The 26,254-nt window shown below is 38.3% G+C and overlaps 2 protein-coding genes across 5 annotated transcripts in view; one reads left to right on the top strand and one right to left on the bottom strand.

Moving 5' to 3' along the window:
* The window catches only part of si:dkey-65j6.2 (uncharacterized), a 77,703-nt gene that overhangs the window by 28,435 nt on the left and 23,014 nt on the right, over positions 1-26,254 (bottom strand). The window lies entirely within an intron of this gene.
* The window catches only part of dlgap4a (discs, large (Drosophila) homolog-associated protein 4a), a 75,478-nt gene continuing 57,630 nt past the window's right edge, over positions 8,407-26,254 (top strand). For all 4 annotated transcript variants that reach the window (XM_056733243.1, XM_056733241.1, XM_056733242.1 and 1 more), the window contains exon 1: positions 8,407-8,606. The gene's annotated coding sequence lies outside the window, so the exon portion shown is untranslated. The remainder of the gene's footprint in view (positions 8,607-26,254) is intronic.

The following is a 26,254-nucleotide window of genomic DNA, read 5'->3' as shown; positions in this document are numbered from 1 at the left end:
TTAGTTGTGGTTGCCAGGACATTAGCTACATGGTTACTAACTAAAGCTGTGCAGATTCGCTTCCTCTCTCTTATATAGGGCACTAACTCATTCCCTATATTCGTTCATTACTTTTTAACCACAATGCACTCTGATTGTGAGTAACGCTGCGTCTGAAATCGCATACTGTCACAGTATGTACTGAATTCGAATAAGTACCTACCTATCGGCTGTATGAGGGAGAGTAGTATGAATAAATTTCAGACATACTGTGTCCGCCATGTTTTATTGTCATGTGACCTGTATGCTCTTTGACCTGTGGTGTATTAACAACAACCAACAAGTGAGCGTTGATAAAAACATAATTTAGTCTCAAGAAATAAATTTATTGGCACTTACATAAAAAATGGACATCTGCCCTTAACGTTTCCCGCTATGTTTATTTGATTTACTTTTAAAATATGACCGTTGCTCAGCTAACATGGCATCATGGGATAGAGAAGTGTCCATCCGATTTACACTCACGAATCTCGGCGGAAGTAGTAGACCATCCGGATATTTCTTGCCTACTGTTTCATACTGAGGTTTCGGACACTATTCATGACTCATACTCATTCTCGACTACTTCATAGTATGGAAAGTTGCCGATTTCGGACGCAACCTCACTCACTATTTCCCATGAAACATCGCAAATCAACTGCATGATTAGATTCAACTGGAGGAGAGTGACCGTTAATGTGACAAATGGACTTTTATACACTTGTGTTTTTTTGTTCTTGTTGACAGTTCTTTTCTACCTTTTTAAGAAATAAACCCAAGAAATGAATGCTATATAAAGTAGTGTTTTATTTTAAATATATTAAATCATTTTATTAAACGTTATAAATAATCGTTATGGTAAATAAATTTGACAAACAGTTGTTTTGTTCTCTTTATCATAAACTATTACAATACATGTGACAAATAAGTTGAAAATAAACTTTTTACATTACAATAAAGCCACGCAGGTGTATTATAAGCATAATGACGATATCTGTGACCGTGACATATATTACGTCAGTGTCCGAAATTCTTTCTTTCATTTCTTTCTTTCATAGCATTCGCTATATAGGGGTGAGTGAACGAGTGAGCTAAAGTTAATTCTAGTGGGTTGCAAAGGAGTTGTTTGTGGGTCCCAGGGCAGTTGCTACGTTGTTTCTAAGATGTTGTTTATACAACGCCGTTTTCAAATGAAAACGGGTTCGAAAATGGGTCTCAAAGTGCAACTTTTGGAAAAAGCCAACAATTTAATTTCCATGTGAAGTGCAAGAAAACGGATCTGTCTGAAAACGATGACGTCAAGTGGAAGAATAGACAAGACAATATGGTGGGTTTCATTACTGTGAGCTTTCGCTGCTCAACTATGTATTAACGTTACCCAGCGTCGACACATTATTTACATTCACCAGACTTTAAACACACATATACATTGACCAACGGTTTTAAAAAAGCCTTTATGGCTTATAACTGTGCATGTGTTTGTCCAAAGGCAGGTCCTGTTTCTTTACCCAGCAACATTGCCATCCACTGGCCTGGCGTGCATACTACAGCGTTTTTATCCATTTTCCTGTATTCGTGCAAATGCAGAACATTCGATAAATATTCAGATTTTCATTGTGTTAACGTAGCCTAAGGCCTTCTGAGTGATTTTTAATTGATTGTTAGGGTTAGACATCAAACGCACACACAATCTCAAACCTAAAAGGTTTCCCGACCTTCTTAAACGTCTTTAAATAGAGCAAGCGTAACACTCGCTGCGGGTACCCAAACAAAACCGCCGGCCTGGGTATCACATGCCTGTGATGTCAGCACATTTCCTACGCCGTCATTGGCCGACCTCAGCAGGTGAGAAGCGGGGTGGCATTGGGTGTAGTGAGGTTTTCCGACTTCTGCTTATATTAAGCCAAAAACGCCTCCACGAATAAACTGCCCCCACCGTGAGCTGTAATTGGTGTAGTATCTCCCAGCACTGGTGTAAGAGAATGTGTGTTTTACTGCCAAAGCTCTGCAGGAGAAAGGTCTATTTCCATGAACCACTGGGCCAAAGCGCTACACAGACTGCTCAAATGTTAATGGCCGACACTTTCCATCTAATGAAGTAGATGGATGTTCTTTTTGTGTGTTGAATGTTCACTTTGTAATTGTCGAGATGGACCTTAAAAGAGGAGACTATATTTAGTGGATTAGTGTGAATAAATCCTACGGCTGTAGAATAAATGTATACTCTTTATTAACATTATGAAATCTCTATCTTCACCTAGTCCTCAGACCACCATGTGATGTTTTCTCATTGGGCTTGATGGCCATTTTGCTAACCAACAGTTAAATAAAGCTTGAAGTCTTGATCTTTTGTTTTATTGTCCTTCAGCTGTTTGTTGGTATAGTCTCGTATAAGCGTAATATCACAACTCTTCCCAACAAGCTGCACTTTTGAGAGATCATTTATCCACAAAATAAACAGTTATACACTCAAGTTTAAAATATAAGGTAAATTGATTTGTATTTACGTGCCCTGCGATGGGTTGGCACTCCATCCAGGGTGTATCCTGCCTTGATGCCCAAAGACTCCTGAGATAGGCGCAGGCTCCCCGTGACCCGAGGTAGTTCGGATAAGCGGTAGAAAATGGATGGATGGATGGATTTGTATTTACATCTGTTCATTCATACGAAATACACTTTTTTTATGATAGACAGCTCTGAGTATTGGCCTGGACAGAAAGTGTTTCTGGTCTTGTGTGGTTTTGTAAAGGGGGAATAACATGTACTTCAGAGAACATTGTGTGCTGTGAAGATACAAATTGTTCACAGTAGGGGATTGAAGTGAATCACATTCACAGAAGGTCCTTTTTTTTAAATCACACTCCAGTGAAACAAAATCTTAGAAATACAACACACTTTTATTTTTGGTGACAGTTCAATAATAGCACACAATTACGATTTTACTGTTGATGTTCTTGTGCACATATTTATGTCAAGACGTGTAGAAACATTCTGGATTGACCTCTTGTTCAAACCATTCCAAACCTCTTGGTATGCATATCACAAGCTTTTAAATTCAATTTGCTTTTGCTAGACTTGAATGATGACGACGGTTTTATGTCGAATGGCAATGCTTTCAAATGTACCAGATTGGTCTGTAACCAAAAATCATAGCAGCAATACTCAAGGATGCCAAACCTGAAAATCAAGATCTCGCTTTTTGAGAAAGTGATTTTTACTGTGGTTAAAGGCATGAGAAGTCCTCTTAATCACAGTAAAACCGCCTGAAGTTGCTTATTTCTTTGGTTCATTGACTTGACAAATTGAATGCAGCAGTCGTAATGGACATTCAAGAACATTCACACAAACTCTTGGTTTGTTGATTCAGTGTGTGTGATTTCATCCTGTTGGTTTTGAAGTTGTGTGGTAGTTCATCAGTCAGTTTTTTTAGTGTCTGAAGTACATACGGTATAAAAGTTACAGTAACACAGCTCTGGAAATTGTGGCGTCTAATGAAGTCTTCTTGCTTGTCCAGTTATTACATTCACACTATGAAAAATCTCTTGAAATGCAGAACTAGAAATGAAGTCATTTATTAAAGCTTGATTTAGTTCTAAAGACACATGTGATCAATGCTGCATGGATATATTCTCAGTGTTATTGCTTATATAACAAACCTAAACTATGAGGTAATGTACACAGAAATGAAAATGTATCATTTACTCACTGCCATGTCATGTCAAACCTGGATGAGTTTCTTTTTATGCACAAAACAAAAGAAGATATTTTGAAGATGGTTTATATATATATATAAATATATTTATATTTACTTCCATTGTATGAACACAAAACCACTTGTCGCATTTATCAAAATATCTTCTTTTTTGTTCCACATCATAGTCATAGACAAGTGTGGAATGACATAAATAAGAGTAAATGATGAAAAAAGTTTAATTTTTGAGTGAACTATTTGTGTTTACAGAGAGAGCCAAGACTCACAGGGGCTTGCTGTGGCTCTTTTGCCTTGAGCTGTTAAACATCCACCCAACACCTTAGCAACCACATGGAAATGCCCTAGCAACGAGCTTTGCACAGTCGCCCACGTTTACTTGAGAAAGTTATTGATTGGGATTTTTTCATTCCAATAACCCTGTTTCAGATTCACAGTCCCCCCCTCTCTCTCTCTCTCTCTCTCTGTCTCTCTCTCTCTCTCTCTCTCTCTCTCTCTCTCTTCTTTCTCTCTCTCTCTCTCTGATTCGACCTTGATCCCAGGAGAGTGCTTTAATAGCCCATCTGTGTGACTCGCAGGACTGTTATCTGCCTGATTTCTCTCTCTCGCCTCACCATCGCTGTGCACAAAAGAGAGACCCTCAAGGAACGGCACACACATTTCCATATCCCACCTCTCTCTGAACCTCTGCCCCTCCGTCATGGTCAAATCTCATTAAGAGATTTTTTTGCTAATATTTTGGTCCTTCCATTCCAAAGGGAGCTGATGTGTTCTTTTTCTCTCTTTCTCCTTCATTCCCCAGTTCCATTTCCGAGCGACGGGGTTATTTATGAGGGTAACCCTCTCTCGGCCTGTCAGGGATCGGGAACGAGGCGGAGGCTCAGGAGTGGATTTCAATCATGACGCTCAGACCGTGACCTTCCTGTAAATCCGCCGCCCCCCTGCTGGAATGATGAACGGGGGGTTGAGAGGAAACCGAGCGGCTGGGATAGAAAGACGATTGCAGAGACGTTAGCAGTGTTTATATGCAGGAACGTTTCTTGTTACGACACACATTTACAGTGACAAATTTAATCATAATAACGTCACTCAGTATTGTCAGGACCGTGTGTGAGAGAAACGTAATTTGAATTTCACGCTGTGATGAAACCATTGTGAAAATCGAAGCTGATCTTGTATGGCGTCTATTATTCTATATAATCCATTTAATCTTAATCTTGGTCCGTTTTTATGGCTTGTTACAGTAAAAGGGCTTTATGACGTCCTTGTAGATCATTTAATTTACATACACGCATTTTGGCAGACGTGACTTGCAGTTCATTCGAAGGATGCAGATTCATATATGGGAATTGCATGACCTTGTTCAGAAACTGTCTGAAGCTCATCCTTGTAAATTCTCATTTCTGTGACCCCTGTGGATTTTGGTGTTAAGCTGACCATTACTAAGTCTTATGAAGATAAACATCAAATCACTGATCTTTGAGAGTTAGTGAACCATCATTAGTCGTGTCCAAGGATTTTAAAGCCGTGAAGATTCGCTCTGGTCTTCCAAAAGCATAACAGCACAAATTTGTGGACAATAATGAATGTTTCAGTTTCATCTTGTAAAACAGTTTCAATTGAATCCTCAGGAACAGAAGTCGTCTGATTTCAGACCATTACAACAGTTGTCTAAAACTAAATCTACTTACTAACTAATCATACTGAATTACCTTAACTAATCTAATAAATGTTCCTGTAGCTCATGTGTTAAAAATGAAAAGGTTGAGAAGTAAAATCCCAGCAAAGAAATGATAAAATATGTACCTTGAAATGGCTTTGAATAAATGTCTCATATATTAAAAATTAAATATGAAATTATACTGATTTACCTTAACTAATTTAATCACAGTGGTCTTCCATAACTAATGGTCAATCACGGTTCAGTGGCGCTAATTCTTATAATTCCACACTCGATTATTTTAGATTATGATGTTTTTAACATGACCATTTTTACATTTAATGAAAATTTGCATGAAAAGCTTGATCATGTGAGCACGGAGAAATTAATATAACAAAAATAGTTTTGAATGCTTTATTTTTTATGGTGACATAAAAAAACTAAAAAGAGTGAACTCTCTTTGGGAACAGAGGTGTTGATATGATCTGACCGTGTGTATGCTGGAGATCTCCGGGCATATGGTGCATACAGCAGTTCTGTGTTTGTCCTGCTGCTTTGGGCTCAGATCCGTGTCAAATCTAACTTTGAAGCTTTTGATGTTGACCTCAATAAAATCGAGATCTATAATCGACATCATCTGAACTACTTTTCAAGTTTGAAAGCAAGAAAGATTAACATTGGGGTAAACTCATCTGGGTTGATGAAGTAATTTTGTGTTGTGCAGATGTATGGGTGGGAATGTTTGATTGTGGTATTTTTCCATTGTGTTTCACACGGAAAAGCAATATTTGGTCTTGCTCTGTTGTACTTTCATAGATTTGGACTGAGTTAAGTGATCTCAATGACAAGTGTAATATATATCAGCCCAGGTAAGCTCCACCCGAATGAATTTCCTACTTGTATAGTATTTCAATTGGATGATGACATATTTAAGATATCTTTATTTCAGTGACGTTGGTGACCTTCCATAACGCCTAACACTGGACTATAGATGTCCATCCTGCGCAGATTTTGTTTCATTCTGAATTATCACGTGAAATCACAGGTGTACTATTATTTATCATTATAATATTTGTTTAGTAAGTGAATCTCATTTATTTATGTCAATTTCATCATTTAATAATTTGGACTTGGTTTACTTAAAAATAATTTTGTCTTCTGTTTGTCTTTTTAGTTTAGACTTTGAAGTGCATGCTATAGACATGGGAACGTGTCTCTCTCTGTGTGTGTGTGGCGGTCAGACGACAGACCTTCTGCTCACCCCCTGCAGCGCTGATAAACATTAAAACATGACATCCGCTCTGTCATCTGAGAATTAAACAGAATGAGTTCATCTCAGGAAAGAAATGTCATCATGTTAGACGACTGCTTGAGCAACAGTGCATTTTTCCCCCTGATAAAATCGTTTCCTCAAGATTTTAAGTTTTTAGGACATCAGATAAAAGAACTGGGGTGATATTTCTAGATTGTCCTCTATTGACAAATTAAACATTTTGTCAATTTAATGAAACATTTTCATTAATTGCGTACTTCAAACACAAGGGCAATAATTGAGGGTTTATTGGATTTTTAATAATGTGTGAGCAGTTCAAATTTGGCATCGGCTATTAAATTTTATTTGCATGTTTTTAATGAGAGACCCGAATAGCACCTGTTTTATAGAATGCCTCATGTTTAATAATGTGTGGTTGCAGTAACAAACATTTGTGTGTTTGCCCTTGAGCGTGTGTGTGTGCACGTGTGTATTAGCATGCAGTCGCATCTTCATATAGAGAGTCTCCAGAAACACACTTCAAATATAAAACCCAGTGGAGTGTGCAAGCGCCTGCCAACATGAAGAGCTCTCGGTAACACAAGAACAATCCACGCTACCCTTACCTTAACATTCTGTGCTTAACCAAACCGGCCGACCCGACGCATTTCAATCACTCGTTCATCAGTTTACATCCGTCTCGCTGAGCTCAGGGACACGTCTCCTCGAGCTGAAGTATTGACTGGAGACACCACAGATTACCAGAATTTACAGAGATCTACAATGTTTCACCTGTACGCTGTTTATATCAACAGACCTTATATTATCCCTCTGTCTGTTTGCACATGGAGTGTTGAACATTTTCAAAAAATAAAAGAATTTAAATAATTTTTGCTCAGAATTTTCTCCCTCACAACTCATGAAACGATAACCACCTTCTGTTTTAATAAGCATTCATTTGTTTTGATAGAAACGTTTGAGCTCATTTTAAAATCAGACTTTTGTAGATTAAGTAAATCTGAGCACAGTTCGAGACACAGCACAGATCTAATGTGAGCTCACTGGGGTCCGGAGGCTTCAGAAAATGCTCCCCATTCACTCTCAAACCCCTTCTTAATAGGCAATATTAAATGGATTGTTGAAGAAAGAGGTGAGGGTCCAATAAATTGGTCTTTGCTGAATTTAATGAGAAATGTTTGAGGTCTTATTGACACATGTGAGATCACAAGCTATATGTTTGAGAAAGAAAAGCTTTAAGCACATGTGTTCTTAAATCTCATAATTTTCAAAAAAGCAGTGATTTGGGGATTTTATTTTGGATCCCAAATGGTTTTGTATAGAACGAATTTATTAGAGAGACAGGTGATGCTCCAAGTTTGGACTTGTCAGAATTGGATGAGAAATTTGGAGACTTGGGCCATCTGAGCCCAGACAGTAAAGAGGTCGCTTCTGAAGCAATAAAGGAGCCAGTAAAATCACTCATGAAATAAACATGAGTGGAAAATCCTGCACATTTATTCTCCTCCCTTCCGTCCAACTGAAACGTTAAAGAGATCTCATTTGTCATGTTGCTTTCCCACGGGGATGTCCAGTCACAACCAAACCCTCTCATTTCAGATGTAGTTTAGACCGAGACGCGTTCACGTGAACCAAACCCACGTCTCCAGACGCATCCAGTGGTCGCGTCCTGCTCGCGCAGCATCAGCACCATCGGCATCATCACCCGCGCTCGTCACTGAACGCGCGCGCGTCTTCCTCATTCACTGATGCGATGCGCGCTCGCTCGAAGCGTCTCCGTTAAACAGCGCCGTTTGTCATCCGAGCAGTCGCGCCCGGTACCGGATCGTGTCTCGAGAGGATGTACTGTATCACCGGAGGGATCCGGCGGTGGTCGCTTTCGGGGGCCCTTCCGTGAGACGCAAACAAGAACGGAGCGGATAGACGCGCAATTTGAGTCGATGTATGTGGTGAGTGAGCCTGGCATTTTCATTGACGTGTGAGACATGTATGTGAGAATGAAATATGAAAGCGGCCACGGAGACGCGCTGCGTGTTGCTGTCAAACGCATGTAAATTTCTGCTGCATCGCGTCTGACGCATTTTGCGGTTGTCTGTGTGCCAGGGGCCAAACATGAACCCTCATTCTCAGTCAGCTTGTAGCTCTCCGAGGTATTTTTGCCTAAAGTTATCGATGTGTCCGTTTTGGATGTACAGTTATGTAAAGCTGGTTCTTATATCATGTGTCAAACTTCTCTTGTTTTCCATTCATTATATAAGTGACCGCCTTGTGTAGTTATTTCTTTTGGTAAATGTGCGAAATGTCTAACTGTAAGACGAAATATTTCAAGTGCTTCATTAACTCTAAGTGGTTCATTGTCTAAGTAGTTCATGTAAGAGATGCTGATGGCTGTGTTGTCATGGTATCTCAGTAAACGGTCAGTTCGTTGCATTAGACAGCAGATATGATGAGATTTCTTTGCCACGGGCCAAAGCTGAAGATTACTATATGCACAGCCTGTTTATTTATCTCATACATTGCAAATTCCGTTTGTTTTGTTTATAGAGTAGAATTGATTGGTCATCCGTTTTAAATATGCATATTTCATAGAAGTAATTCAAGCATCATTTTTTTTCAGTTTTAAGTATCTGAATCAGTGCACTTTTGTGATGTACTGTGTGTTGGCAACACTGTACTGTAGAAAGGTTTGGGTACAGAGAAAGTGAATATGAGTTGCTATTTTGTTTCTGTTTTGAGCCGGTTTAATGACTTTGGTTGGTAGAATGCGGTTCATTTTTATTGTAAATGTTAAGTTTGGTGTTACTGTAGGAGTACTGTACTGATATCTTAGAAGTCATACTAAAACTAAACATCTTCTTTGAATCACAGATATATTGTGACGGAAACATTCATCCAAATGAAAATGTTTTTATTTTTTGTTTCTTTCGCGTGCTTTAGTCACAGATGCTTTTATATTCGCCATATATAACACAAAAGCAGAACTCTGGAAGAATTCTTTTCCGATGCAGTTCACAGAATGTCACGTCTGTTCAGTTTCAAAAGACTTCTGAAACCGTTTGTGTGAATGGTGAAAAGGGAGTTTTTAAGTGATGTCAAATGTCGCTTCACTTAACAGATAAAGTATTGGCAGAAAATGACCAGTACCAGTTTCCTTTACTTTCACAGACATTTCCGTTAATGCTAAAATGCAGTACAAAATGTAAAATACAGGTAAAACAGGTATAAATATATAGGGAAAATTCCTTCATAATAAAACAGTATATTGTGCCCTTATTTTTGCGTATTTTGTGTTTCTCACATGTGTCGTACACACAGATCAAAGATGGAGGATTTTTATCAAACTACTAAAGACGTTTTATTTATTCTGATGTCTTTTCTTGGACATAAAGTGCTGTTGTACAGAGTTCACCTGTCTTAGCAAAGGTGTGGAATGACAAAAGAAAAAGAAAATGCATTTTTACATCATTCTCGTACACGAACAGAACTGTATTGAACTCTCTTCTAACAGTATTTCAGTGTTTGATTTCATCTCCAGAGTCTCTTTACTGCTGGTCTACAGCCAGAGAGACACAAACCGCTGATAGATTCTCTTTCTGTCACTAAACTGTAAGCAAAAACCAGCCGGCGATTGATATCAGCATCCCGGAGCGGCTTGATTTAACACGTATTAGTGTTTTTTCACCCCCAGATGTTTTGTCCTCGTCTTGGCGCCGGTCCAGCTGGCACGCGAGGAAGTGATTGGTTCTCTCGGCGGGTAGCTGAGGGGCCTTGCCGTGCGTTTCTGCATCAGGACCCCTCTGTTCTCGCAGCCAGACGAGACCCTCCGTAATTAAAAGGCCGTTGTTACGGCAGCGCTCTGATGGATTGCACTTTTGGGTGTTGTGGCAAATCTGAAGACCGCACGGGTGGCTGGTGGTGAAGGGAGAAATAAATCAGCATTTTAAATGAACAGTAACGTTTGTCTTAATTACAGGAGCTGCGCTGCGGCGTCTGCGCAGGTTTCGCAGCGGATCTGAGATAATGCAGCCACTGGCAGATGAACCCGTGCACCTCTCCGGCACAGCAGCCGTCTTTAATGAAACACTTTATATGTGTGATGTCAACAGGGATTTATCATTCGACTGCTAACTCGCTTGTGTATCTATCTAATCGTGCAGTGTGTTCAGACGAACAGCGTATAAATGTTTTGGAAGATGATTGGTTATCGGTGTTATTTTGAGTTTAGTGTGTATTGTCCAATGTTTTGAGTTGTATTGCCAGTAGTGCGTTACTACAGTGGGTCACGCAAATTCCTACAACACTGCGGTTAATAAATGGTGTTTTATGTACTCTCAACCAGGCTAATGCATTGAAAGCATTCAGTTCTGTTGTGTGCTTTTAAAATGAATGGCAGTAACAAGTTGTAGTCGGCTACTCGAATGGAGAGTCTTGTCTTCTCATGAAGTTAGCTTTAAAGTTCTTTGCTTTAACTGGGATGTCTCCCCATTATCAGCACGATGACATTTAATGACAAGTTTTAGTGTTGGTTGATCGGACAGAAAAACTGCGGATGATAAAAGTCCACATTGTTAATCTGCTTTTTTTGCCATTTGATATTCTCAAGAATTGTTTATATTTGAATCTTTCTAGTGAGTTTTTCTCACTATAGTTTCTTTTTTGGGACTCAAAGTGAAATTGTCGCCGACTGTTTACGTTTAGAAACAACGTGTTGTCTGTATAATATCCTATTTACTATTTATCTAACAATTTCTAAACGTTTCTTTACACAGCAAAAATATAGATTGATATATATTTTAGAAAAGGGGGTCCCTCTCAAAAGGTTAATCATATTTGGGGGTCCTTGGGATCATAAAGTTTGAAAAACCCTGCTTTATAGCACTAAAAGGGGTTCTTGGATCGTAATCATAGGGGAACCCAATTCAAGTGCTATTTAGATCCATATCTTGGTTTTTCAGTGGTTCTTCAGTGGTGTTTTGGGATGACTGGGTGCTATAGAATGCCTGAAGAACCATACAGGTGCTTAACGGGTTCTATATCCAGAAGCAGTATAGCACATCAGTCATGGTGAAAAACCACTGAAGCACCAAGATGTAGTTCTAAAGCACTTAAACTGGTTCCCCTATGATTACGAACCAAGAACCACTTTTAGTGCTATATGGCACCATTCTTTAGAGTGTATGTGTGCGGATGAAGAAAAACTAGAAAAATCATCATCATCAGGTTTGATGTAGTGAGCTAAAAATCAATGCAAGTGCTGCAAGGCTCAAAGAGACGCTGTGTGTGTTCGTGTGTTTCACAAGGTGTTTTGGTTTGTCTTGACACTCAAGACGACCGAGAAGTCGACGTTTTCTCTGGTGTGCTGAGTATGAACACGCATCCGTTTGCATTACTGGACTTTGTAGTGATTTTTTACTATGCGTGCATACACACCACGTTCCAAGACTTGCATTTACAGTTTGACTTGTGCTGACATGCACACATTGGTGTAAAATCGCATTATGACGTCATAAAGCCATCGTCACGGTTACAGCAATTTGCAGTGATGTTATATGACACGTTTCTCTATTAGCTCGCTCTCTCAGCGGAGCTGTAAATGTGTGTCGGAAGCCAGTATGAACCCTACCTGCTCCCATTAACAACTGCAATAAATACACACAAAAGTGTCGGAGTGATTGATGGTTTACTTCAGAGAAACGGCCTGTGAAATGATGTAGTAAAAAGCATGTTTTTGTGTTGCCTGCTCTTCTGGAGACGGTGTTGGCCAACTCCAATGATGAGCTAGAGTTTCAGTGTGTTTAGACCGATGTGTATGTGTCTCTCCATCATTTATCAGATCACTTATGAATGATCTGACAACTGGCGCCCACCTGTACAGTACGCTGGATAGTTTTAAACCACTTTACACTTTCAGTTGATTTTAAGTCGGTTGAAATATAGTCGCAGTCTCGGAGGACAAACCCACATGCTGACCGACGGATGTATGTTATGTAAGAGATAATGTACAGGCAGCCGGTTGTTATCGCAGAAATTGCGACATGAAGATCTTTCGTGAGGAAAACCCATTTACTATTGTTTTCAAGGTAAGAAACTACGTTCAAATGCACGAACAGGCAATTTGGTTTAATCATTTGTAAATATAATGTCATATATGTTATTAAAATATATATTTATATTTCATTTTTAAAAAAAATAGTGTCAAAATGATTTGATTCATCCTGGCTACTGTGTGTTATTAGTTTTGAGAGGTCGTTATCTGGGAATAACGAACCTGCAAATGTTGTGACTGGCCAATCAGAATCAAGCATTCCAAGAGCCGTGTAATAAACACAAATATGAAACGAACCAGCTAAAGTTTGCTTTACCCAAAGTTTTCATTTATGGGGGTTATGTGCGGTGTTGTGGTTCTTCAACAAAATAATAAGCAATGCAAACCTAGATTTAAATACTTCTTTTGGATATTTAATAGCAAAATTATTAAAACTCAATCTTGGTTATTTGGACTAGTCCTCCCAACACTAAATGTGACATCATGCCAAGATGAAGAACTGATTGGAATAATGGGGAGATGAAGCGAAGGTGGCAGAAAGATTTAATGGCAAAATGTCTAGTCTCTTACTAACCTTATTAAGACCCAAACATAAGAAATTGAAAGTGAAAATGCTGAAAAGAAAACAGGCACAGTGTAAATGCCTTGAAGCAAAGCAGTGTGAGAAGACACTGAACTTAGAGTTTTAAGACACACTGTTGATGGTTTTATTTCCTCAGGCTCCCCACACGCTGAATAACTCAATATATGTAAAATTATTATTTTAATAATAACACAAACCCTCCGGTGCTAAACGAAGACACAACATTAACGAGTGTGAATACTTTAAGCTTGTCACATTATTTTCAGCGTAATATATTCACAAACATATTTACCAGTAAACGTATTTGTATAAATAGATTTGTGTTCATCTATTTATTTGTAGACTAAAAAAAGTTCTCAACAAATATGTGCTTTTGTATTTCAAAAGTAGTACAATTTCTGAATCTAGAGTTTATAAATAGCAAGTAAGATTGATTAAATACTGCTTGTTTTTGTCCTTGAGTGTTGATTCATTTTATTTTAATTTTTAACACAAAAGCAGTAATAGATCAAAGAGATACATGTACAGCAGAAATAATTTATAGACTAGATATTTGCCTTATTGTGATTGGTCCATCTCAGCATCCTCTGCTTAATTTGCAATGGAAAAAGAATCATATTTTACCATAGTAAAAGTGTAATGACCATGTTTTTGGGCAGTTGATCACTAGTTGTTTTACCATAATTTTACTACAAATATCCTGGTTAAACTGTGGTGAGACCATCATAAATTTTGTGTTTACTATGATTTACAAATACAACCAAAAACATTATGAGTTAAACCATGGTTCATGTCATAAGGGACAAGCGCCATTATCTTTGACTTGTTTTATTTCTTTGACCCATCTCATGGTACGTCTTTTCTAAAATAACCCAGCGTTTGGTTCTCTGATTGGATAATAAGTCCGTTTTATGTGGCACCGGAGGTTGAAACCGTCTGGAAGACATGCCGGTTCATTTATAATTTTCTCAGGAATAAAGCACCTGATGTTTGTCTTCGAGCAGCTTGTGTGAAAGCTGTTGGAGATTAGCTGCCGTTTCCATTCAGAGAGTCGCAGTCGCACGGCACAAACCCCCCGACCCGCAGCTCACCCTCTAATTCAACATCCTCATTATTTCAGTGTCTCACAGAACGAGAACGATTGAGAGACGAGCACGAGGAGAGACAAATGGAATGCAGATTGTTGAAGTTTAATTGAATCAATCAGAGAAATGAAGAGGGCTGGCATTTGCGTTTCTGTCGCGTTTGTCATGTTGAAGCAGTAATGTCCATATCTTTATTTCCAGACGAAGGAGCTGTTTGAATTTTCTGTAAATGACCTCTGTATGACCTTTACTGTAAAACAAAACCCAATTCCTTCATACATGTAATGTAAATGTATTTACTTCACACTTGATTTAAAACTAATGTAACTTTTCAGAATCTGTGATTTCAAATAAGAACAGCAAAACTAAGGACATTTAGAGAACGATGTTGTCTTGTTTTTCATTTTGAACTTTCAATTCCATTTTTATCCAATCAGATGCCACCAGAGCACGTTCACCCATGCGTTTGCATGTTAAAAGACACGCCGGCCTCGGGGGATGTTTTATCCCCCCACAGCTATTAATGACTGTATTTCCCCGGGTAATTAATTAGGTTGGTAGCGGAAGCGATGCAGCGTGCTGTAATACCAGATGTTTGTTCTATTTACTCCTGAATGCAATTTGACTGTGCAGCTGCAGGCGGCTGCAGTCTGTTGCGGTCTTCCTAATTGTGAAATTGCGCCTCTGGCGATGGAGATGACTAATGCTTCTTTATGGGATGTGTGAGTAAACGCAGACCCCCCGGTAGGACCCTTATCGCATTATGAAGACGTGTACTGCAGCAGGGCTTCGGTTAAGTGTCATTTGTTTGGCTTTGCTGCATTAGCGGCAGAAAAACATGCAAGCTTTAGCTCGGTTGAGAGATGAGATGATTGCTTTGTTCGGAATGGGAGGTTGATCTCTACTGCTTAGTACACACTGTACTGTACACTACATGCTATGTTTGGATAGTAAACAGTAGGCATCATGAAGTCATGTAGTAGTATGTAAGTGGTAGGATGCAACATTGTTGTCACGTGACTTTATTTTTGAGTTAAAATATTAAGATACTTGTTAGTCTACACCAAGAGGTCAATCAATGAAACAGCAATGCACTTTTTGGGAGACCTTTAATCATATATATTCAAACTGAAACATGTCTGTGTCCAAGATACTGAAAATGCGCTTTATAAAGTGAAGCAAGATGTTGATGCTACAGCATCTGGGCCTTCGGTTTGGCTGAACTTTTGTGTTCCAGCAGTGCTTTAAATCAAACTTAAGAGGTCTTTTAAGTTAAACTCAAGATCTTTAAATCATTCTTCAGTGTTTCTTCAATATTTACATCTAAATGTATTCATTCATCTGATATTTTCTGTACAGTGACTCACATGGGGTTGCAATATGCAGTGGACACAGATGATAGTAAATTCAGGTCTGGCAGAACCAAAGAGCCAAACGTTTGGAGAATCCAATCCAGACGATGCTATAAAAAGACAATCTGGGAATTAACTGTGTTCTTGTTGTACTGGAGATAGAGGAGAATGTAATAAGATGAAGAATGCAAGTCAGTATCACAATGCAAAGGCTGAAGTTAAATGCAATAGGGCATGTGATGTACAGTATATATAACAGTAATTCATACAGGTTCACAATATGGGATCACGAGGACAAAATAAATATTGGGGTCTGTTGACAAAGTTTAGTTTTTTTATCAACTGATAAGGATTCATTGTGGGTACGTGAGCATTGCTAATGATTTGCTAGGATGCTATGGCTTGTTGCTGTTATGTTGCTATGTGGTTGCTAGGGTGCTCTAGGTGGTTTCTAGAACATTACAAGGTGGGTGCTGGGGTCTACCCAAAGTCTGTAAGATATGTAGACGTAAAAGAAAATCCCTTTTGTGTGATTGCAATCTTGATTTTACTACACGATTTGGGCAACAGGGTTGATCGTTTTCTCTGAACGGTTGAAAGCCTCATTTCACCATTTTGTTTTCACGAAAACAAACTCATTATTAAAACAGCATTTAATCTCTTAAATATTGCACCTTACTAATGTACAGGTCTTTTAAAAACTTTTAAAGACCAGCAAAGCAGGAATAAAGTGTGATTGGTGTAAAACTCTAACCCAGCGCTGGGTCCATATTGGACGAATCAAACTGTTGGCTTAAATAATGAACTATTCTGGTTTCTGCCAATCCAAAATGCTGGGATGTTTGAAACACATTATTGGGTGAAGTATAAACATTTTCCCGGTTATCCTAGCAGTTGAGTTGGCTCCTTTTTTAACATGACACAGGGTTGAAAATAACCCGGCATTTTTAAGAGCGTATTGCTCAGATCAATGTACATCTATAAAATCTAATCTCCTGTTTTGTTGTCTGCTGATTCATGAGTCAAAAACAGCACATCTCTTTTCAGCAAGCTACATGATATGTAATATTATATTTCATATAATTGAATCTGTAATTTATACATTACTGTATTGGATTTGTCAAGTATATAGGCAGTGAATGACATTTAAAGGTTAGAAACGTCAGACACATGCAATAGAATATAGTAACTATTTGCTTAAGAAAGACATATGGCCCATTTAAGCATTAGTTCAGTATTAGATAATGGGTTTGTATATGGAGGAATGTGTGAAAGAGAAGCTGTAGTGTATATTCAGCAGTGTTCTCTCTACATATGAGTTTAATCTCAGTTCACAAAGCCTACGGGCTTTTCTACTGATTTCCTGAGTAATTAAACGGGGAAAAAGCTCATTTAACTTGATTTCTCTCTGCTGACGGGGTTACTCGTGCTCTGGGATTTAGAAGGGAATTTGACAGGAAAGATTTGTGCTCTGTGTTGTATTCTCAGATTAAGCTGTTTCACTTTTCCAGACGCTTGAAATCACACTCTGTCTTTGAGTACGACTGCAGTATCCATTGGCAGCTGGAAATTTACTATTTGAATTCAGAAAATCTAATTAAAATTCACATGAAAGGTAGCCGGTTTTGAAGGCATCAAATGTTTGTATTCCAGAAATATAATTGAGGGGAAAAATACATTTATTGCTAAACTGAATTCATTACCGAAACAATGACCACCAGGAAGTGACATCATTTGAACCTTCTCTACAGCTCAACCATTCAAACCTGTTAAACAAAGTTATTTTCAATAAAATGATCAAACAAATATTTGTCTTTCATTTATGTAACTATAAGTTTATAATTTAAACTAGCCTCTACTAAGTGAAAGCAATCTTGATTTTGGTAACGTGGTTGATCGTTTTCATTGAAGGTTGAAATCCTTTCATCACTTTTTGAAAAGAAAACAAACCACATTCATTTTTGAAATCCGTATTTAATCTCTTGAATATTGCACCTCGCTGATGTTCATTTCCTTCTGAAGCTGTTAAATGATCTTAGACCAGCAAAGCGGAAATAAAGTATGATTAGAGTACAACTTATATCTTGATACTTAACTTGCTAATATTTTGCGCAGCGTGAAACTGAAGGCAAGATGGCAACAAAATTAGTGTGCATAATTACTTCTCTCAGATGAAGCTTTGAATGTGTGCGCTTCAGTTGGGAGGAGGCTGGAGCAGAAGTAGTTTGAGCTCTGAGGGGTTTGACGTGTGGAGCGTGAAGGGAACATTCGGTACACATTCACCGTGACACACTATCCTAATGTACAGCACAGATCCAATGCGCTTGTAACACACTATAGAGGGGTTTGGAAAAGGTGTTGTGTATGTTTACGAGTTTTAAACTGATTAATCTTATAGGTCAAGGAGGTCATCTTACTGTAATTTATTGTTTTTGTTATTAAATGGTAAAGAAGTTCCCAAACCAGAATTAAGAATTTAAAGAATACATAAGTAGGGATTTTTAATGTCCTTCTTTGGTTTATGGAGTGTCCAACAACAAATGTATGTACATAGAAGGGGTTAAAACACTACTATTTCGTATTACTACCTTACTTCTTGACTGACTTTCAAATGATTCGTTCTGCGATTCATCTGTCGAATCCCCTCCTTTCCGCTAGCCTAGTCTGATGTGATTGGTCAGATGGTCTAGTCTGATGTGATTGGTCAGATGGTCTAGTCTGATGTGATAGGTCAGATGGTCTAGTCTGATGTGATTGGTCAGATGGTCTAGTCTGATGTGATTGGTCAGATGGTCTAGTCTGATGTGATTGGTCAGATGATCTATTCTGATGTGATTGGTAAAATGGTCTACTCTGATGTGATTGGTCAGATGATCTAGTCTGATGTGATTGGTCAGATGGTCTAGTCTGATGTGATTGGTCAGATGATCTAGTCTGATGTGATTGGTCAGATGGTCTAGTCTGATGTGATTGGTCTACAATGAACGAGGCTCACAAGCTACAGTGTTTGGGGAAGAAGAGGACTATACTATTGGGGACTATATGTAGTGACATAAATCCGCGCGGTTTGTGAATCAGACTAGGGAATCATTTGTTTGTGTGATTCAAGGTCGACTCCCTTTCTTCCAAGCCAATCATTTTGTTATTCCTTCACCGTCGGATTTACAACGTGGCAGACTGCTTACATTCAAGCAAGGCAACATTACACACTGCATGAAATGTCATTTTTATGATCTCATGTAATGCACTCCTTAAATAAATCATTCCCTGGGGTTTAAAGGTCTGTAATTGTATTTGAGAACTTTTGTATGTGGTATTTACAGTTTTCTTTTAGAAATGATTATTACATAATTCTATATAACAATAATTACTTAAAGCGTTCCTTATTTTGCAGTTTTTTAGCTTTTGCGTTAGAGCATTCTGAGAAACATGAATCCCATTTTAGACACGCGCCACATGTGCTATTGAAATTAATGTTAGTATACCTACAATTCTGGCAGTTTTCTAACGGCAAGTGAGCTTGGTGGAGGAAAAAAACTCACAGAGATTTTGAAGGATGGACCAGACACTAGAATCTCATGAAGACTTGGATGTTGGTTCTTTAAATTGCTAGCATAGCGGAGAAAGATTAATTTCGATCATTCCAGCACAAACGTTATTTGTCAATATTGAAATATTATGCACATTTCATATTATTACTTTGATGCTGGTGTTTTGGAAGGCATGATGTAGAGATTGTGTAGGTTTTGTGTTGTGGTGTTACATCTGATTGATATGTAAACGTTTCCGTTTCGGTCGATGACAAATCCTTCTTAACCAACGTCAGATGTGAGATCCAGATCCAATATCACTTCTGTATGTCAGGACCGTCACTCATCTGATCTCAGGACAGAGGTCTGTTCTGCTTCACTGAACGCTCACACGCTTCTGTACTTCAAATTTACAGTGAGATTCACCAGCGCTCTGAATAAAGGCCACGCTCGTGTTTCTGTCAGAAATAGAGCTTTCTCCGTGCTCAGAATTGCTTGTTTAAGGGGTATTTCTGTTTAGCTTTTTGAGCCGTCCATCTCCAAAAAAATGAGCCAATGTTTTGAAGTTAAGCATCCTTTATAAATTACATGACCGGTATTACCAATAAAAAAAGTGTCTTTGTTAATATGCAATAAGTGTTTTACATGTTTTATTAAGTTTTTTTTAAACGAAATATGTAAAATTAGCTAATTAATCCAAAACAAATATCTAAAACAAATATCTAAAACATTTACATTATGACTTTAGAAAAATGTAACAATTGTGTGATGTTTTTGTCTTTAACAACAAAAGCTGTTTGCCAAAGCGGCAATATTTGACACAATTATAATATTTTGACACAACTTACTGACAAACACCATTTTCTTTTTTTAAGCAAAGACATACAACTTACAAAGAACAGTAAGGGTATTTCCTCCCATATCTCAGTGTTACGCTGGCTTCCTGTATAACATTCTCCCATAGCAAAATGATATCCTTGCGTGGTCTTTTTTCGCATATTTTATTTGCATATTTTGATTAACTAGCGATTTCATCTTATTATATTATATATACAGTATATATTAACTCTGTTGCATACCTGTTTTATATATTTAATCAATACATCGTTGTAGTAATGAGTTCAAGAAGCTTTAAATACCTTCCTCGTGAAGGTGCGACGTCTCAATATTGAATTGGAAAAACAAGGAAATCCTGTGTTAGATATTTTTGCATTGTAGTTTGAATATTGGTTTGGTAATATATGAATAATACATTTTAAATATCAAGTAAAGCGTATATTTGCAAAAGCAGAAAAAAATCATCTGTATTTTTATTTTGCACGGCAGTTGCATGGTTTTGATTAAGAAGTAATAATAAAAAATACAGCTTACTAACACAATAAAAACATAGCATTTAAAAAATCATGTATTTTTTGCTTTTATTGTTGTAAATAAATGAAGAGCACTAGAGATACTGTCATACATCAATGTCTAGCAAGTATTTAGTGATGTGATGGAGTCGTTGTACTGAGCGTTCGTTTCATTTGCACTTAATCAGTTTTAAATTGATCCCAACGATGACTGAATGGCTGAGAACACCAGGCATAATTTATGACTAGATCTTCACACTGCAATTCTGTATCTTACAAATGTCATTTTTAAATCAATAACCTTCAAATTGTGATTTCTTAGTCGTTGAAATCATTTCTGCATGACATCTGCGCTTGCCGTCTACAGATGGCCTTTTCCAGCCAACTTGAAAATCAAACCGTGTCTAAGTGAATTGAATTGTGAATCGCGACGCGTCTTGTGAATTTGAATAGAAGTACTGCAGTTCACACTGTCTGATGAGATCTACAGGACCGACGCTGAATGTCTTTCTTTGTGAAGTGAAGCTTTACTTATAGCGCAGCTATCATGTTGTTCTGTCAAAGGCCTCCCTGAGGAGAGAGAGAGAGACGTCCAGATTGATGCAGAGAGACTGTTAATGGGTCGGTCCCTGCATCAGCATGACAATTGAAAACCTCCGCATGGAGCCCGGAGAACTCCGACCGACTCCATCATTTAGCATCTCTCATCGGGACTGACCTTCATCCGGGTGAAAAGGCCTCGTGGCAGAACTCCAAACTCAACATACGGCCCATAATCCTGTGCGAGAGAGATCGAGAGAGGTTCTGCTTGGGCAGGTCAGAACGGGGACGGCAACTTGGGTTTCTCTTTCACACAATTTTTTGCTGGCTGTAAAGTTGTTATAGTCACACAAACAAAAACATCAATTTCAGAAGATTTGGAGACATTTCCTGAACGTAGACATCGTACTGCATGTTCTTAAAATGTCGATTCAGTTTTCAGATTTGATGTCCTGATTTTTGTTCACACAGGTCAATGTGGACGATTCCACAAGCTGTTTGATGTAAAATGTTATTTATCAGGACGCTTGAGTTTATTTCTAGCGTAATACTGTAACTTATTGGTTTGAAGACATGGCTTTCCATTTCCAGCGAGTTAATTAGCGCAGGGCCGTTGTGGGTTCACAGAAATATTTCTCCATTTTTGTTTACGGAGAGATGGGAGCGGTTTGCGTGAACACATGCTAATGGTGCTGTTTATTTGTGCTGTAATCGGCCCACTCTGGAACGGCTGAAGTGTCTCTCTGGGGTCCCCAAAAACCGTTTCTGTAGCTCTGTGTTATTTTCCACACTGGAGCTGTTGCTTTTTAATTAATCACTGTTAACACAAACCGTCAGGGGCGAGAGCGGGAAATCCGTCAACATCTGGGGCTAAACCCCTGTCTCTACCTCCTGACTCCTTATACACATTCTCACGCTATCTCTCTCTCTCTCTCTCTTACTCAATCACTCTCTCTCTCACACACACACCTTCACACGTACACACACTTGCTCATTCTTTTTCTCTCACACATACACACTCTTTCACTCTTTCACTCTCTCTCTCTCTCTCTCTCTCTCTCTCTCTCTCTCTCTCACACACACACACACACACACACACACACTACTCACACACTTGGTCATTCACTTTCTCTCACTCTTACAAACGCACAGCCCCCCCCCCACACACAAACACACCTCAACATAACACACTCTCTTCCTCACACACTCACTTTCACACACACACACACACACACACTCTCCCTCACACACACACTCTCGCTTTTTCACACACACACACGCACACACTTTCTCACGAACTCGCTCACTCTCTTTCCGTCTGTCATGCTTGCTTACAAACACACAACACACACTCTCGCTCTCTCCCTCACACACATACACACGTTCTCTCATTCACACTCTCTCTTTAAAACATACATTCTCCTTTTCCCTCTCTCTCTCTCTCTCTTTCAGATCGCTGTATGTTGTTAATCCTAGTGGTTGGAATCATTGTCAGTGTAAGCCGGTGGACTTTAAATCTACACTCACGACCCATTTCATGCCGCTTTAATCCTGCCAAAGTATTTACATGATCATTCATTCATTTTCTCACCCTGATAATCTTTGTGATGTCATAATGATGCACACAATGTGTGAGCAGTCCATTCCAACTTCACTATTATTAAACTTTTAGCTTTTTTTATTAAATTCTTATACATTCAAATCCATTTAATCATCGAAGATTATAAGACCGTCAGCTGGACAAATCATTGCTGTGATGCTGGTGTGGTAGTCGGGGTGTTGCAATGCAGTTGTGTACAAAAGATGTTTAACAATGTTTTAAACATATCATAACTAACATTTGAGAAGCAATGTCCCCATCGCACGAACTGCCCTGAAGGCATCTGTTTATAAAAAGACATTTCGTTTGTGTGTTTTTATTTCAGTATGCATCATCTCTGTTTATTAATAACACTAGAGAGTTCTCGAAAACAAATTGTTTAGCACTTCAGTAGGATTGTGTGCGCTGAATGTAAACGTGTTTTATTTACTGTGAGGTGCATGGAAATGTGGGTCAGGAGCTGTGATTTGACAGTATTCATGTGAACCTCATGTGCTCACCTGCAGTTCTGACCTCGCTGTGTTTACAAAAGTAAAAAGTCAAGATGTATTATTGTAAACACAAACGCATGTGCAGGAAATACACAATGCCCTCTAACACATACTGTACTGTACAGTTATAATAACAGATATCGAGAGAGAGAAAGAAAGAGATACAACTGTTGATAATTCTGCAAAGGTTATGTTAAATATTCTAAATATAGCTGAAGAAAAGACGAGAGAAGAACCAAGAGATGCTTTGATTCTGAAGGGTCAGAGGGTCATTTCTCACATCTGTATGCCAAGTGCTTTGTTCAGAGGTAAAATAGTTGTAAATTGAGTTTAGTGGTGTTGATTTGTGTGATGCTACTTGATATGGAGCGGTAATAATGCTGGTTATGATCCATTAATTCAGCTCCTAGGACAGAGAAAGAGAGAGAGAGAGAGAGAGAGAGAGAAGTGTTAGAGATTCATCAGAAGACTACACAGTTTTTTTCTGTACTACTCAATACTGCCCCAGAACTGTTTGGTTAGAATTTTTTTTTCAAAAATCTTTCTTTGTGTTCAGTAGAACAAAGACATTTATGCATGTTTGGAACAACTTGCAGGTGATTAATTCATAACATAATTTGTATTTTTTGGTGAACTGTCCCTTTAGGCATTTTACAGTTTTTTCCAACTGCTTACACACAAAATCTTTTCATGTCACATGCTTTTTGAAACCTCTCACTCAAAGTGCAAAACTACACACCAAATCTCCAAAACCATAAGCTATTTCTCAGCCTTTGACTCAGTGTTTATTGCATAATACACTTTTTTCAAAACACTACACACAATTCTCTACCTAAAACACAAAAATCTAACAGGAAGTGATTTGCTTTCCTTTTCCAAACACAACCAATCAAAATGCTACACGTAATCACCAGGTCACACACACACTCCTCACATGTGGAAACACTAATTGCTTAACTGATCACTATCCAATCACTGCTTTATGGTAGTATTGGCCTATAAATAGATCGAAGGTCAGATTACCTGTTTTGAACAATGGATGCCAACAATGGACAGAGAGCAAGAGGAGTAGGAGGAGTAGGAGGAAGAGGAGGAAGAGAAGGAAGAAGAAGAGGAGGAAGAGGAGGAAGAGAAGGAAGAAGAAGAGGAGGAAGAGGGCAAGGGCAAAGAAGAGAAGAGAAGGAAGAAGAAGAGGAGGAAGAGGGCGAGGGCAAAGAAGAGAACGAAGGAGAGCAATCTCTGATGAGATTAGGGCAACACTTGTTGATCATGTGATCAACCACGGTTTGACCATGAGAGAGGCTGGAATGAGAGTCCAGCCCAACTTGAGTCGATTTACAGTGGCGTCAATCATTCGAACTTTCAGAAATGAGAACAGGTGTGGAACTATCTAATGACTATTTTAGCTATAAAGTAATGTACAGTAAAAATACCCATTACTACATAGTATTGCATAAACATTTGTAATTCTAAACCATCCATTTACTGCACTGCATTGAATGAATGAGGTTTGTTATCATGCTGTACTACAGTTTGTGTTGTAAGTTGTTTGAAGTTCCTATGCTGAACACATACTGTGTTTCAATTCTGTACAGAGTGGAAAGGCAAAGATATCATGGAGGACGAAGACGCTTGTTTACAGATGTTTATGGTTTTGTTGAATTCTACTGTATAAAACAGTAATCTTTGGCCTAATAAATATTTTCTGTTGGTACATTGCAATTGTGTTTACAGTGTACTTGTTACCACTCTCAGCGGATTACTTTCACTGTTGAACATTGTATTGAAATATAGATATAAACCCATGAAAGACCAAAGAGCTTTAAATTAAGAACAACAGTGTTTACATGGTATATCGAAACTATTCAGTATTATGAAAGAAGTGTTTGCCATTTGATGCAAATGCTTCATTCTGACATGTGTTTATGGTATTTCGAATGCAGTGTTACATTTTGAAGGAGATGTGAGGCATTTTGCATTTTGTGTGTTCATTTTTGGGAATTGTGTTTAGAGTTTTGAGAAAAGGTGACATAGTTTTGAAAACGTGTGTAACCCATAAGAAAAAACTGTAAGTCATGTATTTTAGCATTGATCATATACCATAAACATTTCGATTTCATTGTATTAAAATAATAATAATTAATTTCTGAAAATTATTTATATATTATATATAAAATATATATTATATATAAAATATATTATATATTTTGGACATGCAGTATTTACTGCAACAAACTAAAAGTTAGGGAAGTGAGGAAAGAGTCACCGTACGGTCAAACATAATTTGGTTTATCTGCTGAAACATTCAGTGTCGGTTCAAAACAAGTTCATTAGCCGTTTGTGTGTGTTTGTGCATGTTTGTCGTTGCTGTTTATAATGAATGAATAAGAGATTATTAGCGTGTCCTCTTGGCCTGGAGATGATGTATTTATTCTGTATGAGTCTGTATGAAAAACTAACAGTGATTCATCGTTCATAACAGCAATATCAAAGGGTCACTGGTGTGTGTTTGTGTCCCTTTGTGTGTGCATTTATTTGTGTGTTGGTGTGTGTGTATGCATGTGTGCAATTGTTTGTGTGTGCATGCGTGTGTTTGTGTGTGTGAATGTGTGTGTGTGTTTGTGTGCGTCCCTTTGTGTGTGTGCCTTTGTGTGTGTGTGTGTGTGAATTGTGTGTGTGCGTGCATATGTGTGTGCGTGTTTTTGTGTGTGTGTGCCTTTGTGTGCTCCTGTGTTTGTGTGTGAGCGGGCATGTTTTTGTCTGTATGCACTCGGGTCACACAAACATTCACTGCACTTCTCATCAATATGTTTGTCTCGATCTCTCTCTTTCTCTCGGTTTCTCTCTCTCTCTCTCTCTCTCTCTCTCTCTCTCGCTCTCTCATTCCTCCTCAAATGTCTCATCTGAATCTCAGAACAAGGGGTGAAATCAACATTGATCTAATAATAAAATAACATCACCATTTGACACGTTTATACAATTTTTCCGTAGGTTTCTATGTGACACTATAATCAGCTTTGC

Source organism: Triplophysa dalaica, chromosome 20, assembly GCF_015846415.1.
Source record: "Triplophysa dalaica isolate WHDGS20190420 chromosome 20, ASM1584641v1, whole genome shotgun sequence".
NCBI lineage: Eukaryota > Metazoa > Chordata > Actinopteri > Cypriniformes > Nemacheilidae > Triplophysa > Triplophysa dalaica.
This window is presented reverse-complemented; position numbering and strand designations above follow the sequence as displayed.